Raw genomic sequence first — 14,723 nt, forward strand, 5'->3', positions numbered from 1 at the left:
AAAGAAAGTACATTCCAAAATGACTGGATTTTAAAAAAGGAATGCAGCAGATCAGCATATCAAAGCTCTGTACCAGATATTCTTTTATGCCTGGTCAAACGACTTGTTCAGTGGCTTTCATGACTTTAGGACGTCCCAAACTGCTTTACAACTAATGAAATGCTTTTGAAGTGTAGTCACTGTTGTAATGTAGAAAACACGGCAGCCAATTTGTGTTCAAGGCTTGAAAAAAAAAAACAGCAGATAGATAATGACCCAAATAGCTGTTTTAGTGAAGTTGATGGAGTGATAAATTTTAGACAAGGGATTGGGGAGAACTCCCCTTCTCTTCAAAATATTGCCATGGGATCTTTTACATACACATGAAGGGGCAGATGGGGCTTTGTTTTAATGCCACATCCAAATGACAGCACCTCAGACAGTGCAGGAGTCCCTCACCATTTATGTTCTGGAGCAAACAGCCAAAATACCCAAACAGATGTGTGTTTGAAAACTTAAAACAGTGGTAACTTCCAACAACGTTGCTTTAGATTTCAAAGCGCAGATGAGTTAGGACAGGCAGGATGGCCTAGATCTATGCCGAATTTGTGGAGCTCCGTAACGGTGCTAAAATTGGACTGAGCAGTCATAAGCTTAGAAGAGGGAGAGCGGGTATTCCCATTTCAGAACGCTATCCAGTGATCACTGCGGGAAGTGCATGCATGGCCAGGATCTGACTTGGATGGGACTCTCCCTGCTATCTGATAACCTACACCATTCTCAAAGCTCTCCATTGATAAATAGCCACTGGACAATGTAACAGAGGGCACCTGGTATTCCTGAAAGGAGAGGGGAAAGAGAAGAAGAATCAAAAAGAAAAAAATAAAATTGGCAAAAAAAGTCATTGGTTCTTTTAGGTTGAGTTTTAAGAAAAAAGGAACTGGACTAGCATGCCGTACGAGGATGGCTCATTTCAAATATTATTGTTACATTCAAATCCTATGTATAGCCAATGATCCTCGCAGGTCTTTGAAAGTTATTGTCCTGTTCAGTTCATAGTGTTAATACGGGTGCTTTTCTAGCCAGTCTGCTTAAAATCCATCATCATTCGAAAAAAAAATCAATAAAATACTGTTAGAGAATTGAAGCAATTAAGAGCCATGAGCTACAAGGCACGTTCTCCAATAATAAAGTCACCACAACCCATCAAAAACACAAGTCATTACAAGTAGCAGCCACAATTAATGACGTCAAATGACACCATTCAAGTTTAATCATGGTCATCAGATCTGGTTTCATCAAGTTCTTCAACCTGCGCAGCAAGCAGTACAAAGATGATTCCATAAACTGCTCCTAGCATTGGCCAGTAAGACCTTTAGATCAAATTTGTCTAACTTAATTTTTGCTCATGCAAAAATATTTTTCAAATTTAACCAAACCAAAAGAGGGAAAACATCAGTTCTGAAGAAAAGTGCTCATTTGGTAAAGTCACGAAGCTAGTTTACATAGCCAGGAAGAAGAAGTGCAGTGAGTCAGATACAGATCATTTCCTCAAACACAAATCACCAAATATAGTCCTCATTTAAATTGTCAGGGTATTTCCAACACAGGCAACTTAAAATTGGAGTTTTCAGCCATCACAAAAAAAATTCAATTGCAGTCTGGCAAGTATTTCTATACAAAAAATTGATTGCACATGCATCAAAATATTAACTGCATCAAGCATACAATCCATTCAAGGATTTTCTCTTAACGAAACAGTACTCTATTCCTATAGGTAATCTATCTTAAGTGCATGTAAGGATTTCTAGAAATATTGGTTTTAACTTTTCACTTTGCAGTCACAAACAAAATAGTCTTCCTACCCATGTTGAAATTCAATGTTCTGTTACCTGACTCTCATCAGATTGTAAAAATGGACAAATGAGTTTGCATTAATATGGGGTCTTTCATTTCCTCAGGATGGTCCAAAACTTCAGAGGTGATGAATTACTTTTAACATGCAATCACTGTTGTATAGATAAATGTGGCAGTCAATTTTGTACAAAAAAACAAAAACAATTGACTTACTTTTCAAGCTTTTAATTGAAGGATAACCATTGACCAGGTCATCTCGAGAATGCCTACTCTTTGAATAGTGTCAGGAGATCAAGGTCACCTGAACAGGCAGATGTCTCATTGGAAGAGGGCACTGACAGTGTACCACTCCCTCAATACTGCACTAAATTGTCAGCTTAGGTTATATTCAAGAGCCCTTTCCTGTTCCTTCCCCTTCTCAATCTGTGACTCAAAAGCTAAGAGTGCTATCATCTGAACCAAACCAAAGGTACGAAACCATCTCTAGTTTAGCCTTATCACAAATTTTTAAATGAAAGTCACTTCATAATATCACTTAACAGTATTACCTCAAGATATTTGGAAGGTTTCAACAAATGCTTTCAAAAAAGAAAATCAAGATTTCTTTTTTAGACATTGACATTTGGCCAGAGTACATCAATGGGACCATGGTGCAGAGATTTCTCCAGTAGAAGGCATGTCAAGTGCGGTTATTCCAGACTTACTGTTATGAGGGTTTTTCTCTTGGGGATCAGTCGGACTTCTCACAAAAGCACATCATTTGAGGGATGCTGAAGTAGAGATCTGCAACCTGTGGCTCTAGAGCCACATGGGGCTCTAACATCTCATTTGCGGCTCCCAACCTTTTCCAGTTGGAGTGCATAATTTTTGTTTAGGCTTTTTTCATAGTTAAGTCATGCAAAGTAAGGGCTTTGTTTTTATTGTGGAGATAAAGGGTTAATCTAACCACCTAAACATGCATATGCTGGAGATAAGAAAAATAAAAAGTCAAAAAATGCAATGATTCAGAGTTACTTTAAATTGCTTTTTTCTACTGATACATAAATTCAGTACATATATTTGCAAATTATGCTTTCTACCAGAGAGCCGTGGCAATTTGCCATGTAGTTGGCTTAGAAATGCCAAATTTTCATCTTGCGCGCCAATAGTTTTTATTTTAGAGCCTTTTAAAAGAAATTTGCCTTTGGGTAAAAAAAATTTTGCTGGCCAAGCTACCAAATCAACACAGGTTGAGGTTACATGAAAAAAAAATGCTAAAGCAGCTCAGCAGCATCTGTGAAGAGAAAAGATAAGTAAATGTTTCTGATACAACCCTTCATCAGAACGCCAACAAAATCAGCATTTTATGATCGACTAAAGGGAGAGTGGGAAACGAAAAACCTTCAGGTCGAGAAAGCAAGTTAATAGGTTGAATGACTGCAAACTGGACTGAACCAAAGACTTACTGATCGTATTCCTGCATCTGAGTCAGAAGGTACAGGGTTTGAATCTCTCTCCAGACAGTTTCAGTGAGTGAAGACCAGAGCTTCCATACTGAATTCTGGAATGATTAAATGTTGGCAATCCAGTTTAGTGGATGTGGGTAGCCCCCTCCATCATATGTTGTGAGCCAATAAAACACTTCAACCTAGAAAGGACTAACCACCCATCTGAATGATATGGAAGATGGTTATAGCCAGAGAACAACAGTTCATAAAAGCAAAATACTGTGGATGTTGGAAATCTGAAATAAACAGAAAATTCTGTAAATAAAAAATTCTGCTAAATTCTGTCAGGCAGCATCTGTGGAGAAAGAAAGTTAATGTTTCAGGTTGATAACCTTTCATCAGAACTCATCAGCACAGTTCACATTGTGGCCCATCAATAAACTGCAAAATACCTGATTGATCCTGGCATCATCTAACTGGTTTCTTTCAGGAGTGGGTGTGGCAAATATTACAAAGGAGAACGAAATGTACACTTATGAGCAAGACAGGAAGAAAAAAAACCACGAGGCCTCCCACAAAATAATGACCATGGAAATAACACATGCTGTTCCTTAAACTTGCTTCAATACTAGTTGGAACTGTGCAGGAGGTCAAAGACAGTTCAAGTGGAGAATCCCCAATGCAACAGAAACCCTTGAGATTGAAAGTGGCATGTTGGCCAGGAATAACACTTTTTAGCAACTGAATGGAGGCACTTAGTGAAGATGATATCGACATTGCATTTGGAATTTAGCAAAGGAGGATTAGAATTCAGCAAAGGAGGACCAAGGGATTGATTAAGAAGGGGAAAATACTATACAAGAGTAAGCTTGTGGGGAACATAAAAACTGACTGTAAAAGTTTCCATAGATATGTGAAGAGAAAAAGATGGGTGAAGACAAATGTAGGTCTGTCGCAGTCAGAAAAAGGGGAATTTATTATGGGGAACAAAGAAATGGCTGACCAACTAAATGCATACTTTGGTTCTGTCTTCACAAAGGAGGACACAAATATCATACCAGAAATGTTGGGGAACACAGGGCTTAGTGAGAGAGAGGAACTGAAGGAAATCAGTATTAGTGGAGAAATGGTGTTGGGGAAATTGATGGGATTGAAGGCTGATAAATCCCCAGGGCCTGATGGTATGCATCCCAGAGTACTTAAGGAAGTGGCCCTAGAAATAGTGGATGCATTGGTGGTCATCTTCCAAGATTCTATAGACTCTGGAACAGTTCCCACAGATTGGAGGGTAGCTAACGTAACCCCACTATTTAAAAAAAGTGAGGTAGAGAGAAAACAGGAAATTTTAGACCAGTTAGCCTGACGTCAGTAGTGGGGAAAATTCTAGAGTCCATTATCAAAGATTTTATAGCAGAGCACTTCGAGAACAGTGGTAGAATTGGACGGAATCAACATGGATTTATGAAAGGGAAATCGTGCTTAACAAATCTACTAGAATTCTTCAAGGATGTAACTAGTAGAGTTGATGAGGGGGAGCCAGTGGATGTGGTTTATTTAGACTTTCAGAAGGCTTTCGACAAAGTCCCACATAAGAGATTAGCGTGTAAAATTAAAGCGCATGGGATTGGGAATAGTGTATTGCGATGGATAGAAAATTGGTTGGCAGCCAGGAAACAAAGAGTAAGGATAAATGGGTCTTTTTCCGAATGGTAGGCAGCGACTAATGGGGTACCGCAGGGATTGGTGCTAGGACCCCAGCTATTCACAATATATATTAATGATTTAGATGAGGGAACTAAAGGTAATATCTCCAAATTTGCAGATGGCATAAAACGGAGTGGGAGGGGGAGTTGTGAGGAGGATGCAGAGGGGCTTCAGGGTGATTAGGACAAGTTGAGTGAGTGAGCTGATTGCATGGCAGATGCTGTATAATGTGGATAAAATGTGAGGTTATCCACTTTGGTAGCAAAAACAGGAAGGAAGATTATCTGAACGGCTTTAAACTGAGAGGGGAATATGCAACAAGACCTGGGTGTTCTCGTACACATGTCGCTGAAGGTAAGCTTGCCAGTCCAACAGGCGGTAAAAAAGGCAAATGGTATGTTGGCCTTCATAGCGAGAGTATTAGAGTACAGGAGCAGGGATGGCTTGCTGCAATTATACAGGGCCTTGGTGAGGCCACACTGGAATATTGTGTACAGTTTTGGTCTCCTTATCTGAGGAAGGATGTTCTTGCTATAGAGGGAGTGCAGCAAAGGTTTACCAGACTGATTCCTGGGATGGCAGGACTGACGTATGAGGAGAGATTGAGTCGGTTAGGTTTATAATCGCTGGAGTTCAGAAGAGTGAGGGGGGGGGGGCGGGGGGAAGGGGGTGGTGGAGTCTCATAGAAACCTATAAAATTCTAACAGGACTTGACAGGGTAGATGCAGGAAGGATGTTCCTGATGGTGGGGGAGTCCAGAACCAGGGGTCATAGTCTAAGGATACAGGGTAAACCTTTCAGGACTGAGATGAGAAATTTCTTCACCCAGAGAGTGGTGAGCCTGTGAAATTGGCTACCACAGAAAGCAGTCGAGGCCAAAACACTATGTTTTCAAGAAGGAGTTAAATGTAGCTCTTAGGTTTAAAGGGATCAAAGGATATGGGGGGATAAATGGGAACAAGTTACTGAGTTGGATGATCAGTCATGATCATAATGAAGAGCAGAGCAGACTCGAAGGGCCAAATGGCCTCCTCCTGCTCCTATTCTCTAGGTTTCTATTTGGTCTCCTAATGCAGGAGGATCAGGAAAACCCTCGATGGCAAATGGGAGATATCATCATTTGGAAACTTACCTTAAACTTTTAATGGGAAAAATTCTACGAGTAAACTTTTAAATAACTAGCAGCCAAGATGACCACTGCAATTTACATTTGAAACACCAAGAGACTGGACTGGGTACAAGGTCCAAGAAAGCCCAGCCAGAACAATGCTTTGGCTAACTGAGTAGATTAGCCAGATCACCCTCGTTAGCGAGCCAAAGTCATCCTGAGGCATTCATAAGCGGAGATGTCCCTCAGGGTCGGGGGGGGGGGGTGGGTACATGCTGGCAACCCCACCTAAGAGAAGTTTGGGGTTTTAGACTTTGGACCTCATTAAAAACAAAGAGAATTGATAGAATGGGTAGGCGTGGCGTAGTGGTACTATCACTGGACTAGTCCTCCTCTGGGGACATGGGTTCGAATCCCACCACAGCAGAAGGTGGAATTTGAATTTCATTAATAAATCTGGAATTAAAACTAGTCTAATGATGGCCGTGAAAACATTGTCGATTGTTGTAAAAACCCATCTGGTTCACTAATGTCCTTTAGGGAAGAAATCTGCTGTCCTTACCTGGTCTGGCCTACATATGACTCCAGACCCACAGCAATGTGGTTAACACTTACATGCCCTCTGAAATGGCCCAGCAAGCCACTCAGTTGTACCTAACCGCTACAAAGTCTATAAAAAGGAATGAAACCAGACGGACCATCCGGCATCGACCTCGGCACCGGAAACGACAACGGCAAACCCAGCCCTGTCAACCCTGCAAAGTCCTCCTTACTAACATCTGGGGGCTTGTGCCAAAGTTGGGAGAGCTGTCTCACAGACTTGTCAAGCAACAGCCTGACATAGTCATACTCACGGAATCATACCTTACAGACAATGTCCCAGACACTGCCATCACCATCCCCGGGTACGTCCTGTCCCACCGGCAGGACAGACCCAGCAGAGGTGGTGGCACAGTGGTATACAGTAGGGAGGGAGTTGCCCTGGGAGTCCTCAACATCGACTCCAGACTCCATGAAGTCTCATGGCATCAGGTCAAACATAGGCAAGGTAACCTCCTACTGATTACCACCTACCGCCCTCCCTCAGCTGATGACTCAGTACTCCATGTTGAACATCACTTGGAGGAAGCACTGAGGGTGGCAAGGGCACAAAATGTACTCTGGGTGGGGGACTTCAATGTCCATCACCAAGAGTGGCTCAGTAGCACCGCTACTGACCGAGCTGGCAGAGTCCTAAAGGACATGGCTGCTAGACTGGGTCTGCGGCAGGTGGTGGGGGAACCAACACGAGGGAAGAAGATTCTCGACCTCACCAATCTGCCTGCCGCAAATGAATCTGTCCATGACAGTATTGGTAGGAGTGACCACCGCACAGTCCTTGTGGAGACGAAGTCCCACCTTGACATTGAGGACACTATCCATCGTGTTGTGTGGCACTATCACCGTGTTGAATGGGATAGATTTCGAACAGTTATAGCAATGCAAAACTGGGCATCCATGAGGCGCTGTGGGCCATCAGCAGCAGCAGAATTGTACTCAACCACAATCTGTAACCTCATGGCCCAGCATATCCCCCACTCTACCATTACCATCAAGCCAGGAGACCAACCCCGGTTCAATGAAGAGTGCAGGGGTGGCACAGTGGTTAGCACAGCAGCCTCACAGCTCCAGCGACCCGGGTTCAATTCTGGGTACTGCCTGTGTGGAGTGTGCAAGTTCTCCCTGTGTCTGCGTGGGTTTCCTCCGGGTGCTCCGGTTTCCTCCCACAGCCAAAAGACTTGCAGGTTGATAGGTAAATTGGCCATTATAAATTGCCCCTAGTATAGGTAGGTGGTAGGGAAATATAGGGACAGGTGGGGATGTGGTAGGGATATGGAATTAGTGTAGGATTAGTATTGATGGGTGGTTGATGGTCGGCACAGACTCGGTGGGCCAAAGGGCCTGTTTCAGTGCTGTATCTCTAAACTAAACTAAAGGAGGGCATGCCAGGAGCAGCACCAGGCATACCTCAAAATGAGGTGTCAACCTGGTGAAGCTACAACTCAGGACTACTTGCATGCCAAACTGTGTAAGCAGCATGCGATAGACAGAGCTAAGCGATCCCATAACCAACGGATCAGATCTAAGCTCTGCAGTCCTGCCACATCCAGCCGAGAATGGTGGTGGACAATTAAACAACTAACTGGAGGAGGTGGCTCCACATTTGCAACAATCTTCAGCCAGAAGTGCCGAGTTGATGATCCATCTCGGCCTCCTCCTGAAGTCCCCAGCATCACAGATGCCAGACTTCAGCCAATTCGATTCACTCCACGTGATATCAAGAAACGACTGATGGCACTGGATACTGCAAAAGCTACGGGCCCTGACAATATTCCAGCAATAATACTGAAGACCTGTGCTCCAGAACTTGCCACGCCCCTAGCCAAGCTGTTCCAGTACAGCTACAACACTGACATCTACCCTGCAATGTGGAAAATTGCCCAGGTATGTCCTGTACACAAAAAGCAGGACAAATCCAACCCGGCCAATTACCGCCCCATTAGCCTACTCTCAATCATCAGTAAAGTGATGGAAGGTGTCATGAACAGTGCCATCAAGCAGCACTTGCTTAGCAACAACCTGCTCAATGACGCTCAGTTTGGGTTCCGCCAGGGCCACTCAGCTCCTGACCTCATTACAGCCTTGGTTCAAACATGGACAAAAGAGCTGAGCTCAAGAGGTGAGGTGAGAGTGACGGCCCTTGACATTAAGGCAGCATTTGATCAAAGAGCCCTAGCAAAACTGAGGTCAATGGGAATCAGGGGGAAACCCTCCGCTGGCTGGAGTCATACCTAGCGCAAAGGAAGATGGTTGGTGTTGTTGGAGGTCAATCATCTGAGCTCCAGGACATCACTGCAGGAGTTCCTCAGGGTAGTGTCCTAGGCCCAACCATCTTCAGCTGCTTCATCAATGACCTTCCTTCAATCATAAGGTCAGAAGTGGGGATGTTCGCTGATGGTTGCACAATGTTCAGTACCATTCGTGACTCCTCAGATACTGAAGCAGTCCGTGTAGAAATGCAGCAAGACCTGGAAAATATCCAGGCTTGGGCTGATAAGTGGCAAGTAACATTCGCGCCACACAAGTGCCAGGCAATGACCATCTCCAACAAGAGAGAATCTAACCATCTCCCCTTGACATTCAATGCCATTACCATCGCTGAATCCCCCACTATCAACATCCTAGGGGCTACCATCGAACAAAAACTGAACTGGAGTAGCCATATAAATACCGTGGCTACAAGAGCAGTATGGGAATATGATGTTGTAGCAATAATGGAAATATGGCGAGGACTTGGCTTTTAATATACAAGAATATTTTTTTTTTTTTTTAAGTGTTCAGAAAGGATAGAGAAGGGAAAAACGGTTGGGTGGCAGTATTTAAGGATGCCATTGTACTGTTGGAAGGAGAGGATGTCCTTGAGGAGGTAAAGACAGAGTGAATGTGTCTGTGTGTCTGCATGAGTGGGTGGGGGGGGGGGGGGAGGAAGGGAGGTGAAGGAAAAACAGCAGGGCGAGGGAGAGACACACAACTAAGATGTACAATATTGGTGACATTGGGAGACTTTATTGGGATAGTGAGAGTAAAGGGAAAGGGGGAGGAATTTCTGAAATTTGCTCAGGAGAACTTCCTTGATCAGTACGTTTGCAGCCCAACTAAAAAAGGAGGCATTGCTGAATGTGGTGCTGGAAAATGGGGACCAAGTGAGCCAAATGTCTGTGGGGGAACACTTGGGTAACAGTGGTCATTGTAGCACAAAGATTAAACTAGTTATAGAGAAAACCAAGGAACAATACAAGGTAGAACACCTAGATTCAAAGGGGCCTAATGTTATTGCACTGAGAAGGGATCTAGTCAGTGTAAAATGATAGCAAAAAGACTGACAGAAAAAAAACTAACAGAATAATGGGTGATCATTAATGAAGAAATGCTTGAGATAAAGGTTAGGTACATTCCAAGGGCAAAAGGTAGGGGACCCAAAAACAGGGCTCATTGGACGAAAGAGATAAAGATTATGATGAACCAAAAATCAACACGAGGGTGTATGATGCATGTCAGGTGAATTGTTCAAGTGAGAACCAGACCATATACAATAAGTTGAAAGGGGAGATGAAGAGGAAAATAAGACTGGCAAAGAAAATGAGCATAGCATGGCAGTCAACTTAAAGGGGAACCCAAAATTCTTCCACAAACATGTAAGTAGTAAGCAGGTAGTAAGAGATAGAGTGGAGCCTATGAGGGACAAAGTGGGTAATTAATGCTTAGAGGCACAGGGCAAAGCTAGAGTAGAGTACTTAGTAATCAGTGTTTACGAATGAAGAGAAATCTGAAAATAAAAATTCAGTAGAAGCAGCAAGAGTAGTGGCAGTGGATATTGTAAAAATTGAGAGGAAGGTGGTAGTGGAAAGGCTGGCTATGCTTAGGGTAGCTAAAATCACCTGGTCCGAATGACTTGCATCCCAGCTTGCTAATGGACGTTGGGGTGGAGATAGTGAAGCTCTTGCCATAATCTTCACCAGATATAGAGGAGGTGCCAGAGATTGGAGAGTGGCAAATGTGACATCTTTATTCAAGAAACAAAAAAAGAGTGCAAGGACAGTTCTAACAACTACAGGCCAGTTAGGTTAACATCAGTGGTGGGTAAGGTTTTAAAAACAATAATCAGGGGGGGAAAAAATATAGGCACTTGGAGAAGTTTGAGTTAGTTAAGGATAGCTAGCATGGATTTGAAAAATATCATGCTTGACTAATCTGATTCAATTTTTTGATTGAAGTAACAGAAGATTGATGAAGGGCATGTAATAGATGTTGTCTATATGGATTTTAAGAAAGTGTTTAATAAAGTACCACATAAAAGGCTGGTTAACAACATTGAAGCTCATGAAATAGGAGGGTCAGTGTCAGTTTGGATAAAAAAATTAGCTCAAGGACAGAAAACAGTGAGTCATTATAAATGGTTATTTTTCAGACTGGAGGATGGTAGACAGTGGTGTTCCAAAGTTCAGTGCTAGGAACACTGCTTTTTTTTTTGATAGATATAAGGAGGACTTGGAATACAGAGTAGAATTTCAAAATTTGCCACTGCCACTCCAAGTTTGGTATCAAAGACTGAGGATGGTACGAATCGCCTGCAACAGGATCGACAGGCTAGCAAAATGAACAGACAAGCAACAGATGGAAGTTAATACAGAAAAGGTGCGGCAACACAGACTAAATGGTACAGTTCTAAAGAGTGTGCAGGAACACAAGGATCTGGGGGTGCATGTGCATTGATCTTTGAAGGTGGCAGGACATATTGAGAGAGTAGCTGGTAAAGCGTATGGGAACTTGGGCTTCATTAAAAAAAAAAGAGGCATTGAATACAAAAGCAGGGAAGTTATGCTGAACCTTTATACAGCTCAGGTTAGGCACCAACTCGAGTACTGCATCCAGTTCTGTCACACACGTAAGCAAGGATGCGAGGGTCTTTGAGGGCGCAAAGGAGATTTACCAGAATCGCTCCAGGGATGTTGGATTTTAGTTAGAAGGTTAGGTTGGAATAGCTGGAGATGTTCTCCTTGGAGCAAAGGAGATTGAGGGGAGATTTGATCGAGGTGTACAAAATTATGACAGGCTTAGATAAGGGACACAAGGAATAACTGTTCCCATTAACTGATGGTACAAGGACAAGGAGACAAAGATTGAAAGCTTCAGGCAAGAAATGCAGGGGTAACATAAGGTAGAACTTTTTCTAAAAAAAAAAGACAGCAAGTGGTTGTGACCTGGAACTCATTGCCCATGAGGGTGGTGGAAGCAAAGGCAATGATTTCAAAAGGAAATTGGATGGACACTTAAAAAAGAAATAACCTTGCAGGGCAATGAGGATCAAGAAGGGGAATGGGAGTGATTAAACGTTCTGTGGAGAGCTGGCATGGACTCAATAGACCGAATGGCCTCCTTCTGTGCCATAAATGACTAACTGAAATGAGCCAACTCCTCGAGACCAAAAATCTATTGATTCAGCGTACGTGGCCCAGTACCACAAAAGGTGGTGAATTTACCCCATAAGCCATCATCGAATTGTTAACTCAAGGTTCTGCACTTTGTTCTGCTCCTGTTACATAATGTGATTAGGAACAATGCACAGTGCAGATTAAACAGACCTCATCAGCAGACGTGGTCTCTTCAGACAACTAGAAAAGATCGGATGTCCACCAAAGCTACTAAGTACCATCACCTCATTCCATGACAATATGAAAGGCACAATTCAGCATAGCAGTGCCTCATCAGACCCCTTTCCTATCCTGAGTGGCATGAAACAGGGCTGTGTTCTCACACCTACACTGTTTGGGATCTTCTTCTCCCTGCTGCTCTCACGTGCGTCCAAGTCTTCAGAAGCAGGAATTTTCCTCCACACAAGATCAGATGGCAGGTTATTCAACCTTGCCCGTCTAAGAGCAAAGACCAAAGTACAGAAGGTCCTAATCAGGGAACTCCTCTTTGCTGACGATGCTGCATTAACATCTCACACTGAAGAGTGTCTGCAGAGTCTCATCGACAGGTTTGCGGCTGCCTGCAATGAATTTGGCCTAACCATCAGCCTCAAGAAAACGAACATCATGGGACAGGATGTCAAAAATGCTCCATCCATCAATATCGGTGACCATGCTCTGGAAGTGGTTCAAGAGTTCACTAGGTTCAACTATCACCAGTAACCGGTCTCTCGATGCAGAAATCAACAAGCGCATGGGAAAGCCTTCCACTGCTATGTCCAGACTGGCCATGAGAGTGTGGGAAAATGGCGCACTGACACGGAACACAAAGTCCGAGTGCATCAAGCCTGTGTCCTCAGTACCTTGCTCTACAGCATCGAGGCCTGGACAACGTATGTCAGCCAAGAGCGACGTCTCAATTCATTCCATCTTCGCTGCCTCCGGAGAATCCTTGGCATCAGGTGGCAGGACCGCATCTCCAACACAGAAGTCCTCGAGGCGGCCAACATCCCCAGCATATACACCCTACTGAGCCAGCGGCACTTGAGATGGCTTGGCCACGTGAGCCGCATGGAAGATGGCAAGATCCCCAAGGGCGCATTGTACAGCGAGCTCATCACTGGTATCAGACCCACCAGCCGTCCATGTCTCCGCTTTAAAGACGTCTGCAAACGTGACATGAAGTCCTGTGACATTGATCACAAGTCGTGGGAGTCAGTTGCCCACGATCGCCAGAGCTGGTGGGCAGCCATAAAGGCGGGGCTAAAGTGTGACGAGACTTAGCAGTAGGCAGGAAAAAAGACAGAAGCGCAAGGGGAGAGCCAACTGTGTAACAGCCCCGACAACCAATTTTATCTGCAGCACCTGTGGAAGAGCCCGTCACTCTAGAATTGGCCTTTATAGCCGCTCCAGGCGCTGCTTCACAAACCACTGACCACCTCCAGGCACTTACTCATTGTCTCGAGACAAGGAGGCCAAAGGAGAGAAGAGAGAGATTAAACAGTGAAAGAAAGAAGGACTTATTTCAATGTTAAATAAATTTTACAGCTGATGCACATATATAAAATACTACACCCATGACAGTGTTACCATTAGCACACCATCACAGCTCTCTCAGGCTTGTTTTCATGAATCATTGTGCACACTTGCCAAGAATAAGTTGCTATGCAAAGATCTGGAACTTTTAAACTTCATCTTGTATTTTTATTAGCGCCTTTAATGCAGTAAAACGTTGAGGCTCTTCACAGAAGCATAATCAGACAAAAATTGACACTGAGCCAGTTAGATATTAGGGAAGGTGGCTAAAAGCTTTGTCAAAGAGGTAGATTTTAAGTATAAGTCACAGATTTTTCAAACCAAACCAGACAAATGGAAATCACAGCCAAGTAAAGAATTGCTCTTGTAAGGATTCCTTTGACCAATGTCATTCACAATATATTGTCTCAACAGTAATCAAGCTTCTCTACAATCCATGGAGGAGCTCTTCAGACTGTCTTCCAAGATGTGCAGCAGCATGAATCTACAAAAGAGGTAAGGATTGTTAAAATTACCTACTTTAAATCCATTCCAAATCTATTACTAACTAGTCAACCTAAAGAGAGAGACTTTCAGTTATATCGCCACCTTTTACAACCTCAGGGCCAAAGTGTTTCACAGCCAAGAAGTACTTTTGAGGTGCAGTCACTATCATGTCAGAAAGATGGCAGCCAATTTGCCAAGCACAACCTCCCACAAACAGCAATGAAATAAATGACCAAATCAGTTTTAGGTGTTGGTTAAGGGATAAATGTTGACCTAGGCACCAGGGAGAATTCCTAGTCTTCTTCAATATAGTGCCATGAGATCTGAGGGCAGTCAGGACCTCAAGTGTAACATCTTATCCAAAAGATTGCATGTATGACAGTGCAGTGCTGCCTCAATTTTACATTAGTGTCTGTCCTCGAGTGGAACTTGAACCCATAATCTTGTGACTAGGAGCATACTTCCACCAAGCAGAGATAGGCACAAACATCCTGCACCACAGACACTGGACAAATTTTTTGTCTCAGCCATGGACACAGGAACAATTAATCTCTATGTAAAAGTATATAGCCAACTTAAATCACAGTCTGATTTAAAACACATTTTTCCCTATAA

General features: G+C 43.4%; 2 protein-coding genes across 4 annotated transcripts in view; one reads left to right on the forward strand and one right to left on the reverse strand.

Annotated features, from left to right (window-relative positions):
- LOC137382908 (sodium/hydrogen exchanger 3) overlaps positions 1-14,723 on the reverse strand; it is a 147,549-nt gene that overhangs the window by 118,945 nt on the left and 13,881 nt on the right. The gene's annotated exons all lie outside the window — the stretch shown is intronic.
- The window catches only part of cep72 (centrosomal protein 72), a 234,410-nt gene that overhangs the window by 21,746 nt on the left and 197,941 nt on the right, over positions 1-14,723 (forward strand). For all 3 annotated transcript variants that reach the window (XR_010977308.1, XM_068055509.1, XM_068055516.1), the window contains exon 3: positions 14,037-14,117. The gene's annotated coding sequence lies outside the window, so the exon portion shown is untranslated. The remainder of the gene's footprint in view (positions 1-14,036; positions 14,118-14,723) is intronic.

The sequence above is a fragment of the Heterodontus francisci genome, chromosome 2 (genome assembly GCF_036365525.1).
Source record: "Heterodontus francisci isolate sHetFra1 chromosome 2, sHetFra1.hap1, whole genome shotgun sequence".
NCBI lineage: Eukaryota > Metazoa > Chordata > Chondrichthyes > Heterodontiformes > Heterodontidae > Heterodontus > Heterodontus francisci.